General features: G+C 44.6%; 1 protein-coding gene across 4 annotated transcripts in view; it reads left to right on the top strand.

The window, feature by feature from the left end:
- Positions 1 to 17,894, top strand: part of LOC122227036 (BEN domain-containing protein 5) — a 1,450,833-nt gene that overhangs the window by 1,353,747 nt on the left and 79,192 nt on the right. The window lies entirely within an intron of this gene.

Below are 17,894 nucleotides of genomic sequence, written 5' to 3'. Positions count from 1 at the left end.
CCCACCAGAGTGGCAGAACCACTAATTTGCTTGGTGCTCTTAGGCAAGTCTCTTCCCTTCTCTGGGCCTTTCACTCCCCACACCCGCTCCCACCCCACCTCACCCTACCCCAGTGTATACACTGTAGGGGTTGAAGGATAGACTCCCCAGGGCCCATCTGGCTCCAACAGTCTGTGTCTCTGCATCATCTTGGAGTTGTCTGTTGGTTGTGAAGGCTCCCCTGATGGGTGAGATTTCCATGACAAGGCACAAAAGTCTGGCTGCTGCCAGAGAAGGACAGCCTGGAGTGAATGCCTCTGAAGGTGCTTAGCACATGGCAGATGTTCTGTAAGCATTTGTTTCCTGAGCCTCAGTGTGTCCATCAGGTAGAAGGGAAGAATAAGCCCTGGCCTGTTTACCCACAGGATGGAGAGATCCAATGTATGCGAATGTAAAGCGTTTTATCAAGGTGAAGAAGGACTATTGCCCTGGGTAGGGTGAAGAGAAATGCCCTGTTGAAGTGTCCAGACTACAGCCAGCTGCCAGAAGTTTCACAAGGGATAGACTAGATGCACTCACCACAGCCATAGATCACACACGCCAGTCTACTCAGCTATCTTTCCACACCTACCAACATGGCCCAGGAAAACAGTAAATAGCCACCAGGGGAAAGGTTCAATGTGGAAGTAAAGAATGAAGGTAAATATAATACTGTACAGGGGGCTCTGGGTTCATGAAATTTTTATAGTTTTTTCCTACAATAGTTTGAGACGGTTTTGAAACTTTAAGAAATTTTAAGGGAAAATCATTATTTTTCTAAAGGGCAACTTCTCCCATCTGTGATAAAAGGCATGGTTTTTCTGTCTCTCTAGATCATAACTTTGACTCTGGCAGCAAGCAGGGTAGAGAGGGATCTCTCACTTCAGAGTAATATTCCTGTCAGGGTGGTTGTTTCCTTCAATTTCTCTAACATCTTTTCATCCTGAAAGACTCTGGATACTTCTCATCAGGTAACTAGGTACATACTGTTTCAATGGCATGGAGATCAGCAAAGCTTCCAGAAGTTTCCCTTTGAGCCAGCTCAACTAAACTCTTGTATCTCATTTTCCTTATTTGTAAACTGGGATTAGCAATGCCCATCCCATGGGATTTCTCTCAGGGTAAGATAATATGTATATAAATCGCTGTCAATGGTAGGTATATGAGAAATGGAGCCACTAGTATTTTTATGCATTTGGCCATTACAGCACTTACCTCACTGTTCCCACTGTCCCCAGCTCCCATACCCCACCACAGACTGTGATTCCATTGAGGTCTTAGACTTCACCTTAGCCATTTGTGATCCCTGATACCCAGGGCACAGGCCTTCCATGAATGTGTGTTGGGTGAGAGAGAGAGGAAAGACAGGCAGGGAAGAAGCAATCTGCTCAGCAAGACCTAGAATTAACATCTGAACAGGGTTCTGAAGAATGGACTGGAATTTGCTGAGTCAAGAGCAGGAAGAGTATTTCAAGTCAAGAGACACACTAAGTCACTCTCCAAATCCTACTTAATCCTCAGAACCCACCTCCAGGCCCACTTTCTCTAAGATTTCCCTGAACCCTTTGGCCCACAAAGGTTTTTGTTGCTTTGTTCTTCTATCATCAGACTTTGCTTCTTTCATCTAGTAGTTTATTCCATAAACACACAGGGGGTGTATTCTGTAGGCTTGGTGCCATAGTAGCATCTCCTCTGACCTGCTCTGGATTCCAGTTTCTCAGCTAAATTGCAAACCCTTTCAGAGCCAAGGATCTGCCTTTACCTCCCTGCTCCCCTGGGCAGGGCTGGCCACTCACTGGTAGCTCAGTGAGAACCTCTTCAGCACTGATTAAAATGCAGTCTCTCTAGAGGGTGGTTGTTAGGATTTCTATATGCATCCCACAGCGCTGGGTACACCCCTGGTTAAGCACACATCCTGCTGTGTTCTTGTGGTGGTTTTCCTGCCTCCTTTAGACTGAGCTTCTCAAGGACAGAAACTCTGTCTTTTTCAGCTTATACCTCAGTTACCTGGCAGGGACTCACCCTTACTTAGTAGGCCCTTGATGAGTTTGGGGAAATCTTGTTAGCCACCTCATCTGACACAGTGTTTCCCAGAACGATAGCACGAAAGCATCCCAGGGAAATCCATGGCACCCTCGAGTTTCAAACCCCTACACTTCTCTCTCTCTGTATTGCATTTCTGTTGACTCACCTTCTTTCCTTCATTTTTTGCCCCTGCTGATCCCTTATCACTAAGAGCTCCCATGTATGGAATTTTGTTCTCAAGCTCACAAATTTAGAAATTCTAGAATGTTAGAATCTAGTCATGTAGGATCTGCTACCAATATCTGTTTAACTTACCCTGATTTCTAAATTAGACCAAGCTTGCTTCTCCATTTTCCCTATCCCACGATCACCCAATTATCCAGCCACAATGAGCTGAAAAGGAGTCTCTGTGGACAGTCCCAGAATAATCTCTTTTCACTTACCCTTCTCGTCTGGTATACCTCCATGTTATCTCTTCCAGGAGTTCCCAGTAACCTATCCCATCCATTTCTCACCCCCCAGCAAACTCCTCCCCTTAGGGCCCCTGGTTTGAGGAGGTTAGGATCAGCATACAGCCTGTTACCACCTTAGACTCTCAGCCTGACCATCCTATTACCACGTACAAGTCACATTTAAGATGTTTTGTGTTCGATGTGTGAGGAACTTCTCAGAGCGTTATTTTTGGCTGTTGCTGTTGGGAGGCTCTCGAGCCCAGGAAGAATTCATGCTGGTACATCAAATAGCATATTGCATTTCAGAAATTGGCCTTAGCCATGGGAAATCAAGTAAGCCAGATGCCTAATTAGTCCATTATTTACCGTAGTGGAGAGAGCTGAATTCTGATGAAAGGAACCAGACTAATCACTGCTTCCAGCAAGAGGTGAACTGTTTAACCTTTCATCAAGAAATTGCCCCTATCCTCCAGAAGTTCTGATGCCCACCTCCCAAGCCCTGTCCTGGTCCCAGGTGTCTGGCTGTGAGACATCTTATCAGCCAGGACACAGCCTGACCTTCTGGCCAATGAGGCTTCGTGCTATCCCACTCAGCAAGCCATTCCAGGTTCATATTCTTGTTCTCACTCCAAGACTAGTAAAGTATATAGATAAAAGAGTAACTTCCCTGCAATCTTCAAAAGAAAAAGGTTGTTCATTTATCCATTCAAAAAACATTTTCAGAGCCCAGGCACCGTATACTGGAAGACAAAGACAAACAGGAAACAGTCACTTCCCTCAAGGAACCGATGATCCAGAATAGAGAGTGGTTTTCAAACTGTTTTCAGAAAAACTGCAAAAGGTCTGGGGCTCCCATGGGTAGCTCCTCTCCATTTTCACCTGCGCGGTAGAATTTTGTGATTAAGGGCTCAGGTTCAGGTCTGGGGTTTAAATCTCATTTCAACATTCTATAGCTTTGCTATCTTGGGCACGTCCCTTACCTTTGCAAGCAGCTGCTTCCTCCTTTGTAAGAGGTTGTTGTGAGGGTTAACAGAAGTGATTCCTGTGACTTGCTGAAGGCACTTTGCCAGGGATAGATATTCTCAACAGATGTTAACCTTTATCAGTTTATGACAAACGTGTTTGAATAAAGGATTCCATGGCCAGAGAAAGTTCACAAACCCCTGGTCTAGGACTTCTGCCTCAGGCTGAGTACCGCAGGCCAGGGTATTGAGCACTATGACAGGCGAGGGGCCTGGGTGCCACGTGGGAGAAACAAGTCATCGCCACTGGACTTGGGGTCAGGCCAGGCTTTCTGGGGAAGGTGACCTCCGAGGTGAGTTTTGAAGATAGACGAGGAGCTGTTTAGACAGACTGGGGAAGTGTTACAGGCGGAGGGAACAGCGTGTGTGAGCATACACCTATCAGGTGACTATACTCAGAATTCTAAGGAGTTTGGTGAGCTGGACTGGGGGAGCATATGGAGAAGAAGTGGGAGGTGAGGAGAGGGGGTAGGCAGAGGCCAGTCATAAAGCCCAGGAAGCTTGGGCTTTATCCTGAAATCCAGGGAGCTCCCTATTAGGGAGTAGAAAGGATGTGGAATTCAAAAGGGAGAGGAAAAAAAAATATTACTCTGACTTTCTGGGGTTTTAAATACATTGTTCTGTTTGTAGCCTTGAGCCAGCAATTGTAGTACTACAAACCTAGACTAAAATAATTTGAAGTGTGAATAATGATTTATGCAACAAAAAAAAAAGTCCACCAAATCATTATTTATAAATAGTGAAAAACCAAGAAAAAAATCCAAATGCCTAACAGTGGGAAACTGATTAAGTGAATCACGATACATTCGTATAATGGATGTTTATGAAGAGTGTACAATATTATAAAAATGCTTATGCTATAATTTTAAATGAAAAGAATCAGAAGACAAAATTACATGTGTATTATGTGTTAAGACATATAACAACTAGGTTTAACACACACACAAAGGAATGGATGTAAAGTAGATGTTAACAGTGGCATTTCTGGGTACTAAGGTTGTTTCCTTCCTCTCTGCTTTTGTATATTTCCCAGCAATTTTCCACAAGTATATTTTAACTTTAAAACTGGAAAAAAAATGTATGGAATGAGGAGGGAGGCTGGCCCCTCAGATATGAGGAGGGACCTCATTTTATAAAATAAAATAAAATAAAATAACCCTCAGAGGCAGCTACTTGGTGCTGGGCCAGTCCCTAGGATTAGAGCCTGAGGAAGCCAGCCCAGCCCACATTAGAGAAGGAAACTGGGGTCAGTTGATACCTATCTATGCATCTGTCTTCTGACTAGCCATCCTTTTGTCTGTCTTTCCACACAACCATCCATCCATTGTACCTCTACTACCCTTTGCTCACAACTCCTATCCCAGAGGCACCCACGTCCAGGCTTCTAACATCCTAGGAAGTCTGCCAACTCTTGGCCCTCTTGGTAAGTGTAACAGGGACCTCACCACCCCAGAGCAAACCTCAGATTGTGCCCTTTCTTCCTACTTTGTTCTCATTCTGCTAAGTACCTTGGCCTTTAAGCACCACCCTGTAAGCAGGAAGGACAGGGGGCAGACCCTTTACTCTCCTAGGGACTTAGAGCAAGGACTGAGCAGTTAGCTGGACCAGCCTCCAGCTCCTGCACTTCCTACCATCTCACCTCTCTCAGACTCTGTGGCCCGATCTGTGAAATGGGGTAATAGTCTTTCCTCATAGAAGAATTATAAGGTTAGAAAATGACACTACACGTAGTGCGGTATTTTCTAAGGCTGGTAAATTATAAGCACCCGATAAATGTTAGCGTTTATTCTTATTATAAACTCAAATCTAGTAGTATACGGTAACTGATATTTCAATGTTAATTTCACAATTTCGATGTTAATTTCAGAACATGATCACCATCTGTAAACTGTAGTATTTAAAAAATAGCTATAGCTCTGGTTATTAAAAGAGCATTGCAAGTAGGTCTTAAAAGAGAGCAAGCCCTCACTTTTCTCTGGGCTTCTCTGACCACCCCCCAACTCCCTCCCATCTGTGAGTCTTTTCTTCAGCTTGAGCTAATACCTTTAATTGCATGACAGTAAGCTCAGTTCCAGGGGTGAGAGCCTTTCTCTCTCAGGGCTTCCTGTATTGGTCCGTTCTAATCCATTCTGGGTGAACTTTACAGTTTAACCTTCGGAAGGCAAGAAGGCAAGATTTCTGTCACTTCTAGGGTTTGGGTATGTGCGCATGTCTGTGTATAATCCCTAAGGGATGACAACAGCAAGGATGGTTCCAAAATGAATACCGGAAACGTGACCCTCAGGAACCCTCCGGGGCAATTCCAGACCCTGAGTGTGGCCTGGAGCTGGTTTCGGGGGCTGAGGCTCAGGACCTGGGCTTGCTGGAAGGTGGAGTTTGGACCCTGATTGGCAGCCGAGTCTACTTGACGAAATGGCCTCTCTCTGGCTGTGTCTACAGGGCCTGTCGAGGCTAAAGCTTTTCTTTAAACTCCTGGCACGACCAGCACACACACTCAGCAGTCAGAAAAGTTGACTTACTCAGGCTCCCATTCACAAATGGATACTTTCTTTCTGCTGGAGTTTAGCTCCAGGCTGTAACCTTGAAAAATCCTCTACCTGCCAAGGCATGTTCTTTAATAGACATCTTTGCCATGTGACTGGATTTTCTGGAGTGGATGGGACAAATGAAGACAGCTTCTCAGGACCTTGGGGTGGGGGTGGGAGTAGGAAAGAGGGAAGGCGCTGTTATTTATTGAGCAGGTGTTAAGTGCTTAGTCATTGTCTCATGTAACCCATAGAACAACCATATGAAATGGGCATCATTATCCCTGTTTCGCAGGTGAGGAAACTGAGGCTCAAAGTGAATGACACCTTCCACAACTCCCCACCCCAACCATAATCTCCCCTGTTGCACACATTTATCACTCCACAGCACACTGATTGGTTTATGTGCTTGTTTTCTCTACTCAGCTGTGAACTCCTTGAAGGATAAAACTGTATCTCTCACCTCTGCGGTCTCTTGCCCAGGGCACAGTACCTAACACATTAGTAAAATGTCAGTCGCAAGAAGGAACAAATGAAAAGCGGTCAGAACCTGCAAGGTCATGGCAACTGGTAGTAGCAGTTGGAAACAGAAGATCTGCAGGAGCCCAGGGCCGACTTCTGTAGTGCCTCGGGTGAGCTGCTCCCCAGGGGAAGAGCAGCCTGCAGGAGGCTCAACATTTCCCAGGGGGTCTCCTCTTTCATTTTTAAAACACATGTAAATGGTGAACCTAGAAGAGACGCATTCTATTGATTTACTTTTTTCTTGAATATGATGACACCTTTTAGTAGCAAATGTTCAGAATCGTCCCCATTGTCTTGATTCTGTTGATGTTGTAAATGGAATTCCAGATTTAGTCCATTACTTTGGATACCCTGCCCCTCCCTGAGGAGCACTTAGTTTGAGAAGTCCAAAATGAACTCCATGGGTTGAACATGACAGGTGAATTAGGAGTCGGGGTCTTATTAAAAAAATAAATAAATAAAACAATTTTTTAATGTTCATTTATTTTTAAGAAAGAGAGACACACAGAGAGACAGAGTGTGAGCAGGGGAGGGGCAGAGAGAAGGACACACAGAATCTAAAGCGGGCTCCAGGCTCTGAGCTGTCAACACAGAGCCCGATGTAGGACTCAAACTCACAGACCGGAAGACCATGACCTGAGCCAAAGTCAGATGCTTAACCGGCTGAGCCACCCAGGTGCCCCAGAAGTTGAGGTCTTAAAGGGGGCTGGCTGATACCAATGCAGTCAAGAGGTTTGCACCTCAGGATGTCTCCTCTTTATCCACAGGGTGTGGGCACCACCTGAGGATGTCCACATTCCTAACCTCTGATTTGGCCACTTTTGACCTTGCATTAGTAACTTAATTCCAGCCTTCTGGGGCCTCAGAGCTTACTTTGCCCTTTGTGGAGCCATAGAAACTCAAGCTGCAAAAACCAAAGAGGTGCTCCAAACTAATCTTCCATAGGAAGAGAATATATAGAGAGAACACATAAGCCCAGGGCAGGAAACTGGCTTGCCCAAAGTTGCACAGTGAGAGTACTGTGGAGCTGGGACTCACACTCAGGTCCTCGTGACTTGTGTCAGATTGGAGCACATGGACTGTAGGCTAGGGATGAATCACTAGCACATGGGTCTTGTTATAATTATTTTCACTGATTTGTCACAGAAATGTATAGTTTTCAGAGCACAGTCACATACAAGCATTCATTTGATGGTGGCTGCAGTGTTGTGAGGTAGAGATGATGTGTTTTGTTTTGCAAATGGGGAAACTAAGGCCTACAATTATTAAGTAATTTTCTGAAGAGACAGAGTCAGGGTTTAATTTTCATTCTTCCGAGTCCAGATGGCCCTCAGTCCAGCCCAGGGCCAAGCACACAAATATCAAAGGAAGAAGAGAGCAGGAGGAACAGGAAAAAAGGTTATGGCCCTTTTTTCCTTTCAAAACACCCACATTCAGTGTCCTCTCACAGACCTCCAAGGTTTCCCCAAAAGCCTCTGAAGGAGGGTAGAGCATGAGTGGGTGAGGGAGGGAGCTCAGGGTCCAAGCAATGGGCAGGGCCAACTCAAGGCTAAAAAGTTGCCTTGCAGAAGTAGCAGGCTCAAGGCCAGAACAAGTCAAATCCTGAGGAACAAAGGGCCAGCCAGTGGGTTGGATGGCTACGGGCAGAGAAAGGGCAGAGAGACTTTCTGTGGGCATCGGTAGGAGAGATGACAATTAAGACAAGAAATACCACATGGGCAAAGGCACATAGGAAGAAGAGAATAGCAGGAAGGAGGTGGGTCTGGCTGATGTAGGATGTCCCTTTGGGGAAGGAATGGATTTTTTAAAAAGTCATCAGATTCTAAAGGGCCTCAGAACACCAGGCTGAGATATTTGAGTTTTATCATTTGGGCCAAAGGGAACTATTGGAGGTCTGTGGGCAGGGAAAGTGTGGAAAGACAATCATTAGCTCTGATTATGCAATCAGGACCAGCGTTTAGACCTCAAAACGGTGACCCCTTTAATCTGACAGTCTGCTTTGGTATAATTTGTTAAAAATGACAAAATGTCTCATTTTCCTGCAGTTCATCTTGACCTTTCTTAATATTAGAAAGTTAATTTCAGAAGGGAAATAAATGTATTAGTGTTGTCACAGTCATAAAAAGATGAATTCTGTGCTGTCAAGCTACTCTCTGAATGAATCCATCATGCTGTAAAATGGTTACCTTCCAAAACCCAACATCTTCTCAGCTCCCTCCCTCTTTTCCTCCTTCCCTTCCTCCTTCTTTCTTTCCTCCCTTCTCTCTTCTATCCCTCACTCCTTCCATCTGCTACCATATCCACGATGATGTGCTCTGGGGAGACAGAGATAAAAGACATGGTCCCTGCTCTAAGACAAGACACACTCTAGTGTGGAAGTCAGAGAAGGAAACCAGCCATTGTATATGTCTAAATGCCATGAAAGGAAAGAGCTGAGAGCCAAGGGGGCAAACAGAAGGGGCTATCCATTCTGCAGAGGGAACTCTTTTTAAATTAGGAAACCATGCCCATTAGTAGGACTTGGGTTGACTCTGTGATTAGGAGAAAAGATAGTAGGTAGGATCCTGAAACCTTGGATTCTGGCTGCATCTCTGAAATAGCACAGTTACTAGCTAGTGACCGCCTCGATTGTAGTAAGTATTCCACATACATTATTTCACCTAACCTTCACATCCTTATCAAGAGCCTCGTATTGTTCCCACTTGCTCGAAAGAGGAAAAGGAGGCTCAGAGAGATGAAATAATTTGGCCCACCTGGGTTGTAAATCTTGCACATTGAGTTGACTCCAAAATTGGAGTGGCCTGCAACATACTGTGCTTCATCTCTGGCTAGCTAGAGAGAGTTCTTTCTTTTTTTATTATATTACATGGTCTACTGTTATTAACTTTACTATACCAATTATACTTATTTCTTGGGTAACCTTGGAAAGCCCAGTTCTTTTCTCTGTCTGGATCTTAGGTCCCTGTTAGTTCAATGAAGAGGTTGGACCAACCCTGACCTCCTCTGGCTATAAGGAAACTCTTGCAATCTGAAGGCATGGTGTAAGTCAGTGCTTCCCAAACCTAATATGCGGGAAACATCTGGGTATTCTTATTCAAACTCTTAAAATTCAAATTCTGTTCTGAAGGTCTGGAGTGGGATCTGAGAATTTACATTTCTAATAAACTGCCAGGTGATGCTGATGTTACTAGTTCAAGGACTCTGCTTTGAGTAGCAAGGGCATGACCTATGGTAGGACCAAACTTTTGGGCCCCGGGTGGACCCACTGAGGTTGTGGGGTTAGGGTTCCTGAAAGAAAAGCAAGCAATAAAAGCAGTCTAACCCAGATCTGGTCAGCAAATGGAGTTCTGCATTCATTTTGCTACCTAGGATTTTCACTGTCTTGGGTTTAAAACCAGTGATCCTCCTGAGAGAGTAAAAGGAAGAAAATTGAACTTTTAAAATCTTGAAAACATTTTATCTGTCGTAACCACATCTGTTTTAGTTCAAGGTGCAGTCTGATGTTTTCCCCATAGCTCAGATTTCCATGTCAGAGGAGTGTAGCAACAGAGCTCCTCTGGGGAGGTGACAATCTCCTTCCCTCCCCACACCTTGGTTTGTGTGGGGTTGCAGCTTCTTTACCAAGATGCATCAGCACACTTACAACTTCCTAAGGTATAATTTCCCAAAGCCCTTCAGGGACCCTCATTACCTTCTGGGTTAAGAGCCTCCAGCTTGACATTCAAAGGTTTAGACTCCTTCCTTTATGTTCCTTTGCATGAAACTTCTACTCTTATTCTAACTGCCTGTTCCTCCTTTACTAAAGGACATTGACTCACCCACATTCACAGGCCACCCTTGTCACATCCATAACCCACCCCTGCACCCTCACCCCACACACTCCTCTCTGAGTGATTACCTTCCCTCTCTCTTCCCAGCTCTCAGGATTCTACGTAGCTTTCAGCTTTGTCTTTGCACCACCACTCCCAGGAAGACCTCTGTCATTGTCCCAGATATAAATGAGTGCTTATATGGGCCCACAAGCTTTTTTATATACTTCAATTCCGAGAAAAACCACATGAAGGAAGAGTCACCCCCATTTTATATATGAGCAAAAAGAGATATGGGGATTCCAACCCAGATCTGTTGCATTCCAAAGTCCTTTGCCCTCCCCCAGCATGTTATTTATGTCTCCTACTGTATCATCATACCCTCCTTTGGTTTAGAGCTACTTTTCCTCATGGTGAGAGGAAAGAGGGTGAGGTAGGCAGAATGGCCCGGACGACTGCTAGATGTAAGTGGGGGGAAGGATGCTAGGGGAACGCAAGTTAGGGGACCAGACGCACATTTGCGTACCTCTTTTCCATGGAAGAGCAAGCACTAGAGCCCTTCAGTGTATGCAAAACACTTTCCCTGGGTTATCTCACTTGAGTCTCAAGATTACCTTCTTTGGGCTATGTTTTGATGGATTCCTATGATTATTCTCAATACTACTGGGTCCCATTCAAGCCAGTTGAGACTGATGAGTTAGAGGCAATCAAATCCTAGCATGTCAGAGCCAGAAGGAAAATGAGAGATCCTCATTCAAATCTCTTCGTTTTACAAATGAGAAAATTAATGCCAGAAGGAAAGTGACCTCCTCAAGGTCACATAGCAATTTGGTGGCATAGATTGATTTTTGGCATTTACTGCATCTTTTTCCTGTAGCATCTTCTATTTCAGAACTAGGTGCCTATGGGTGAATACATATTGTAGTTAGTGCCATTGGTTCTTCATGGGGCAGAAGTCCGAGAAAGAAACTGCCACGTCTGATTCATCTTTGTCTCTCTGCCAAAAGGTGGACTTCCACCGCCATTTTCTTTTCATCAGAAGGTGCTGGTTTTTCCTCCCGTACCATATACTTTTCAACTCTTTCTCTAATTATTTTGAATCCATTGAGTGCTTAAAATGCTCACAAACACAGCCCTTACCTGCATGGTCTGAATTCATAATCATTGCACCATTAGAGGCAACTTCAACCATGAGAAGAACAGACTTCTACAAGAAACTGTGCTCTTCACATCAGCTTTGCTGTGGTAACGACCTCAAGAGCTTGGGAGGTTATCACGGCAAACATTTATTCCATGCCTGTGCTACACGAGGGCTGTGAGGGAGTCAGCCGCAGCTCTGCCGGGCTGTGCATGCCCCCATCCTTGCTTTTCATCCGGGGCCCAGGCTGAGTATTTCCCCATCTGGGATGGGCCATTTTCATGGCAGAGGGCAGAAATACAATCCCGTTCAAGGCTTCCACACAGGAGTGGCAAATGTCATGGCTGTTCATATTCCATTGGCCAAAGCATATCCCAAGGCCAAGGCCAAAGTCAGTGAGGTGGGGATATATGTAGACTCCTCTTGGATTCTTAGGCAAATAAATGACAGCAGGAGATCCCTTGTTACAGCAAGAGAGAGAATCAAGAACAAGGACTGAAATTACCTTGTTGCCCAATCAAAATATAGCACTTGCCCTTTTTGGTGCCCCAATTTCTTATCTTTAAAATGAGGATTTTGGCTTAGGGAAGCAAAGAATGTAATAGAAAGAATCAGATATATCTGGGTTCAAGTTCCAGTTATACCACAGACTAGCTGTGTGATCTTAGGTAAGTTATTTAACCTCTCTCCATGTCTTCATGTGTTTCTACAAAAATTCAAGTCTGGCGTTAAAAAAAGCCAGAATGGCCTCAACCTCTTAATATTTCTCATAATCTCTTCTTTTTTTAACCTTAGATTTATCTTTTAGAAAATAATGTTTCATGTGAGGGAACAGTTTTTTAGTTCTGTTAAATTTAAGAAAAATTGAATTCAGTACCTCTTTAAATAGAAATATTTATAGTATATTCTGTTTTTATAAAAGCTTTTTAATTTAGGCATCTATTTGGCCAGCAGCTATATATTGTTTTGTCTGTGCATATGGGAAGCTGTTAATAACCGTTGTTTCTGGGTTATGGGATTTCAAGTGATTTAACTTTCACCTTTGACCAGCAACTGTGTTCAGATCTCGGCTCTGAGCTTCTGTAGGGAATGACACCCCTGCCTTTCCTCACCTTCATCTATATAACTCAGTGGATCCCATGCTGTCCTTGTAGACCCCACTTCTCCAGGGAGACTTTCGTGCCCCAGCCATCCCCAGGCGGCTTTCCCCTGTGCTCTCCGCCCTTGTGCAAGCTGTCACAGCCTTGACCACCCTGCAGTGGAGTTGCCTGATGTTTGCCTCTCTCTTGCCTGAGAGTGCACCTTCCTGCTGCAGGAACTGGGGCTTCTTTATCTGTTTATTCCAGCACTCAGCTCAGGTCTGCCGCACAAAAGTGCTCTGTGAGCATTTGTTGAATGAATTAATGAATGCGGTTCTGTTGGTTCTGTTCCGTCCAAGCAAGCGGCCGATTCCCACAAAGAGCAGCCTTGCAGCAGCTAGGCAGCCAGCCCTCAGACCCCCTGACAGGGCATGGAGCCTGGGCTGTCTCCACACTGTGTTTGCTTGTTTCAGTCCCCTGCAGCTCCCACTGCCTCCCGCTTCTCTCTGCCTCCCTGGGGCTAAGAGAGCTCCCTGTTTCTGAGCCTAGCTGTTTATTTTTCTTTTCCCCATTGTGGAATGTTGCAGCACTTAAACTTTAAAAATAAGGGGATTGATTTTTATCTTGAGTTTGTGTTTGCTTCTTTCTGAGTAGAGAGTTTAAAAACATTCTTATTCCTGGGGCGCCGAAGCATCCAGCTTCGGCTTAGGTCATGATCTCACGGTTCGGTTTGTGAGCTCAAGCCCTGCATTGGGCTCTGTGCTGACAGTTCAGAGCCTGGAGCCTGCTTCATATTCTATGTCTGCCTCTCTCTCTCTGCCCCTCCGCTGCTCATGCACTGTCTCTCCAAAATGAATAAATGTTAAAAATTTTTTAAAAGATTCTTATTCCCCTTACATCAGTAGAGATACATAGAGGCAAAGAGGCACACAAAATGCTCATCTATAGTACAGCCTACTGATGAAGGGCGTATGCTTTGCAGTCTTGCAGATTGGTTTTAAATCCTTTCTCTCGTTCAGCTGTGTAACCTTGGGCATGTGAGGCACCCGCTCTGAAACTTTATCTTTTAAATGAGGACAATATGTAAATCTCTAACTGACGTGAAAATGAAATGAGTAATGCATGTAAAACATAGAACAATACCTGACAGTCTCATAAAATGGTGAGGATTGCTGGTTTACAACACACACACACACACACACACACACCCCTATATATATCCTATATATATAGTAAACATGCATATATATATATATATATATTATATATATATAAACATGCATGTTTATATATATGCATAATATATATATAGTATTATATATATTATGCATATATATAAACATGCATGTTTATATATATATATATATATATATATGTGTGTGTGTGTGTGTGTGTGTGTGTGTGTGTTTAGCATTCTCACCACTACAAGATAGATATTAGGATTACTATCCCCATTTTATGAGTGAGGAAACAAATGCATTATCCCTGTAGTCCTACAGACAACACTTGTCACCAGAGTGTGCACTTAGTCCCTACAGCTCTCTACCCTTGGGGCGAGGTAGGCATTGGCAAGTCTGGGGCCCTTCCCCTACCACCCTCTCCTCGCCCCCTGCTCTTTCTTGCTCTCTCTGCTCCCTGCCTTGAAGTCAGGCCATCTGACAGGAGAGTCCCTTCTCTCCTACCCTTCACTGAAGCTCGCAGCCCTGGGCCTCTGCCAGGGAGCCTCAGGCCTGCTTCTAAGCCATTTGTCAGGCTGCCAGAGGGCCCGGCGGCCATCAGTTTTTCACACACAGATATCAGGGCAGCTGACAGAGCTGGGCAGGCTTGGCAATGGGCGTTCCCTGTGAACAGAATCTCAATGAAGGCTCTGGCCCAACTCATAGTGGGTGTTTATGACCTGGCGGGGTTGGGGGGGGGTTGGCGGGGGTGCTGTCCTGGCAGTCAGGGAGGAGAGTCAATACTGCTGGCTCAGGGCCCAGCTGCCAGCCCCTGCTCCTCTGATCTGGGCTGGTTCCCTGTCCTCAAGCATGTGGAGAGATGTTTAGTTACATTTGATGCCCCCCTCTTCCAGATTGTGTGTGCACGTGTACATGCATGTGTGTAGGGGAAAGGAGGGATCTCTCATCATTCACCTGGAAGCTGGTTTCCTGGGGTAGAGAATGGGGCCAACAGGGAGGGAGTGTGGGGAGAGAAGGGAGGATAAGGAAGAGAATTACAAGGAATCTGAATCCACTGGGAAAACAAAAGAGGGAAATGAAGGAAACTGGAGAGAGAAAAGAAAGTGTATAGAATACTTTTGACCACCTAATCTGACACTTTCCCCCTAAACATGCTTGGTGACAGTCAAAACTGCACATAGTTGCCCCAGAGGTTTGTAGGTGAGGGAACAAAGCAGCCTCTTAATTTTATTTAAACGTTATCTTTATCTTCAAAATACATACAACCAAAACCTCAACACGCAACATGAACCTGTCAAAGGTCTCAGTCATCTCCCTTCAGGGATGCAACCCCACACCACCTCTCCAGCCGTCCTCCCCAGCCTCAGCAGTTCTGGAGGGTGACTATAGGTGGTGCCTTCTAGTGCCTGGAAGCACATCCTACCCAGCAGCCTCAGTGTGGGTAGGAAAGATTCAGCACGCCCAGTCATGGGTTAGGCACTGAGCACTGGGGGTGTAGAGGCTGGTGGACCCAGCCTCTACCCTCAGGCAGCTCATAGTCCAATGGGTGAGGCAGATCCAATAGAAGATTATTGTGGCCCCCGCAGCAGTCAGGCAGGGACAGCAGCAGCTTCCACGTGTAGGACACATACTCTATGCCAGGTGTTTTGTTTTGTTACATTATCCCTAATCCCCAAATAATCCTAGAACAGATATGATCAGGTATGTTGCAGAGATGAGAAAACCAAGGCTAAGCAGGTACATGACTTGCCGTAAGTCCTGCAGCTGATAGGTAGGTGAACAGGGTTTAAATAAACATCTCTTATTTCCAAGTCCAGGTTCATCCTACTCTCTTGAATCCTGTACAGAAGAGGGTGACCTAAGAGGGCAGAAAATGAACCCATGCTGGAAGGGTGGTCAGGAAAGGCTCTCCAAAGGGAGCAACGGTTATGTTGAGTCTTAGAGGATAAGCAGAGGTTGGCCAGGCATCCACAAGCAGGGGGAAGATCAGGTGATAAACGTGCACTGGTGACAATGGCATGGCTTTTGTAGGGCTTGAAGAGGGTCCTGTGACTAGACTGAACAGTGCTAGAGAAAAGTGATATGATATAAGGTAGAGAAATGGGTAGGGCCAAGTCAGGAAGGCTCTTCATGGTAGAGCATTATCCTGAAGTCTTTGGGAGAAGTAACAGAGCTTTATAGAGTGGGTACAGGACAGGGTCACACTTGTGCTTAGGAAAGTTGTCTCCAGCCATGTGAAGAGGCTGAGTGGAAGGTGGAGAGCTTGGAGGTACTCTCAGCATCTGTCCATCCACCTCCATTTGTCTCCATCATTTCTCCATGCCTTGGTCTCCTCTGGTCTGTCTTGTCTCTGTTTGCCTATATCCCATTATCATTCTCTACCTCTATCTGACCTGCTTGTTTATCCAGGTCCTCAGCTTCTCTGTGTAACCCTAGGCAAGACACCTCACCACTCTGAGACAAGCATCGCTCATCAATAAAATGAGGATCATAATGACAGCCTCAAAAAGTTAGATTGGGGATTAAGGCTGATACTGTGCATTATATTACAAAGTACCATACAAACGTGAAGGATTATTGTTATCTAGCTATGTCTCTCTCAGGTGTTACATTTTGTTTGTTTGTTTGTTTGTTTATTTACTTATTTATTTTTGAACAAACATTCATTAAGTATCCAGTCTAGGCTGGGCACCTTTTTGTATATCTGGTGAGAGGGGGAGTTTACAATAAATCAGAAACAATACCATCCTTCTAGGGGATCAGAGTGTAGTAGAAGCACACAAAAAGCTAAAATAGAAGCTTTGTTGTATGTTTATAACTTGCTGCCTATCTATCTGTCTAGTTGCCTGTTCATCCATCCAACCATCTATCCATCCATCCATCCATCCATCCATCCTTATCTCTCTCTGGATCGCTAGTTGTTTTGGCTCTCTAGTTGTGCTTACATATGTATTCACAGATAGTCACTGATTCAGAACCATCTAGGTCATGTTGGCTCTCATTTGTGACCCCCACCCCTATTGTGGACCACCTTTTACCATGAAGTGTTAGAGAGCCCTTGTCTATGAAGAGAGAAGAATGAGCTGCAAAGAGACCACTGCTCTAGATGACTTGGAGGGTGTATTCTTTACCCAGTCATTTGACTTCCAGGACTCTCCTGAAGATTTGAGCTGATCCTACATGGATCGGACACTGCCACTTTCCATAAGCCAAGAAAGCTAGGTTGAAAACCTTAAGGAACTTATTTCATTGAATTTTACAGTTTCTGTGACTCATCACCAGCTAGTCCCCAGATAGTCCTCAGGCAATTCCAAACATCCTCATCTTTAACAAAGACTGTAAAGAGTGAGTGGTAACTTTGCTCTGCAAGCCCTTTGTCTCTGAAATGTCCTCTAAGAAGAAGTATTGTGGCACAGGGAGCAAGTCCTGCTCTGCTGCTTAGAGGCTCTGTGACTATAATCACGTTACGCAGGCAGTCTGGGTGTCAATGTCAGAATCAACAAGATCAGGATAATCTTTCCTATTAGGGTTGTTGTAAGGATGTATTGATATGATGTCCAGAGTGTTTAGCACAGTACCTGACCTCTTGTATGCTCATTAAATTGGCTCATGACAAGAGTCAGATTTATTTTTCCTTAGTGATGAAACATACTGTTGCTAACCTACACACCCTGAGTTTGTGGTTTTGTATGTGTGTGTGTTTTGTGTGTATGAAATCAGACGTGCTTGTGCAAGTGTAGTTGTATATGGATACATATTTTAAATTCTAATGTACCACTTATGACTGCTAAGATTATAGCATTTTTTCTGTAATGATGGCCATGTTCTTCTGCACTGTCCATTGACACTAGCTACTGGCCACATGTGGCCATTGAGCATTTGTAGTGTGACTAGTGCAACTGAGAAACTGACTTCTTATTAAGTTAATTTAAATTATTTTAAATTTAAATAGTCACATGTGACTGCTATATTGGACAGTGTGGCCCTAGAATATTGTTTGTAGTAGCAAACAATCAATCAATCAAACAGTCAAATAGAATATTGTTTGTAGTTTGAAGTAATCGCGATGGGATGAAAAAAAAATTACTGAGCACCTACGGCGTTTCAGGCACTTGGACACACACTA

Source organism: Panthera leo, chromosome C1, assembly GCF_018350215.1.
Source record: "Panthera leo isolate Ple1 chromosome C1, P.leo_Ple1_pat1.1, whole genome shotgun sequence".
Lineage (NCBI taxonomy): Eukaryota > Metazoa > Chordata > Mammalia > Carnivora > Felidae > Panthera > Panthera leo.
Note: the sequence above shows the minus strand (reverse complement) of the source record. Positions and strands in the feature narration are given on the sequence as shown.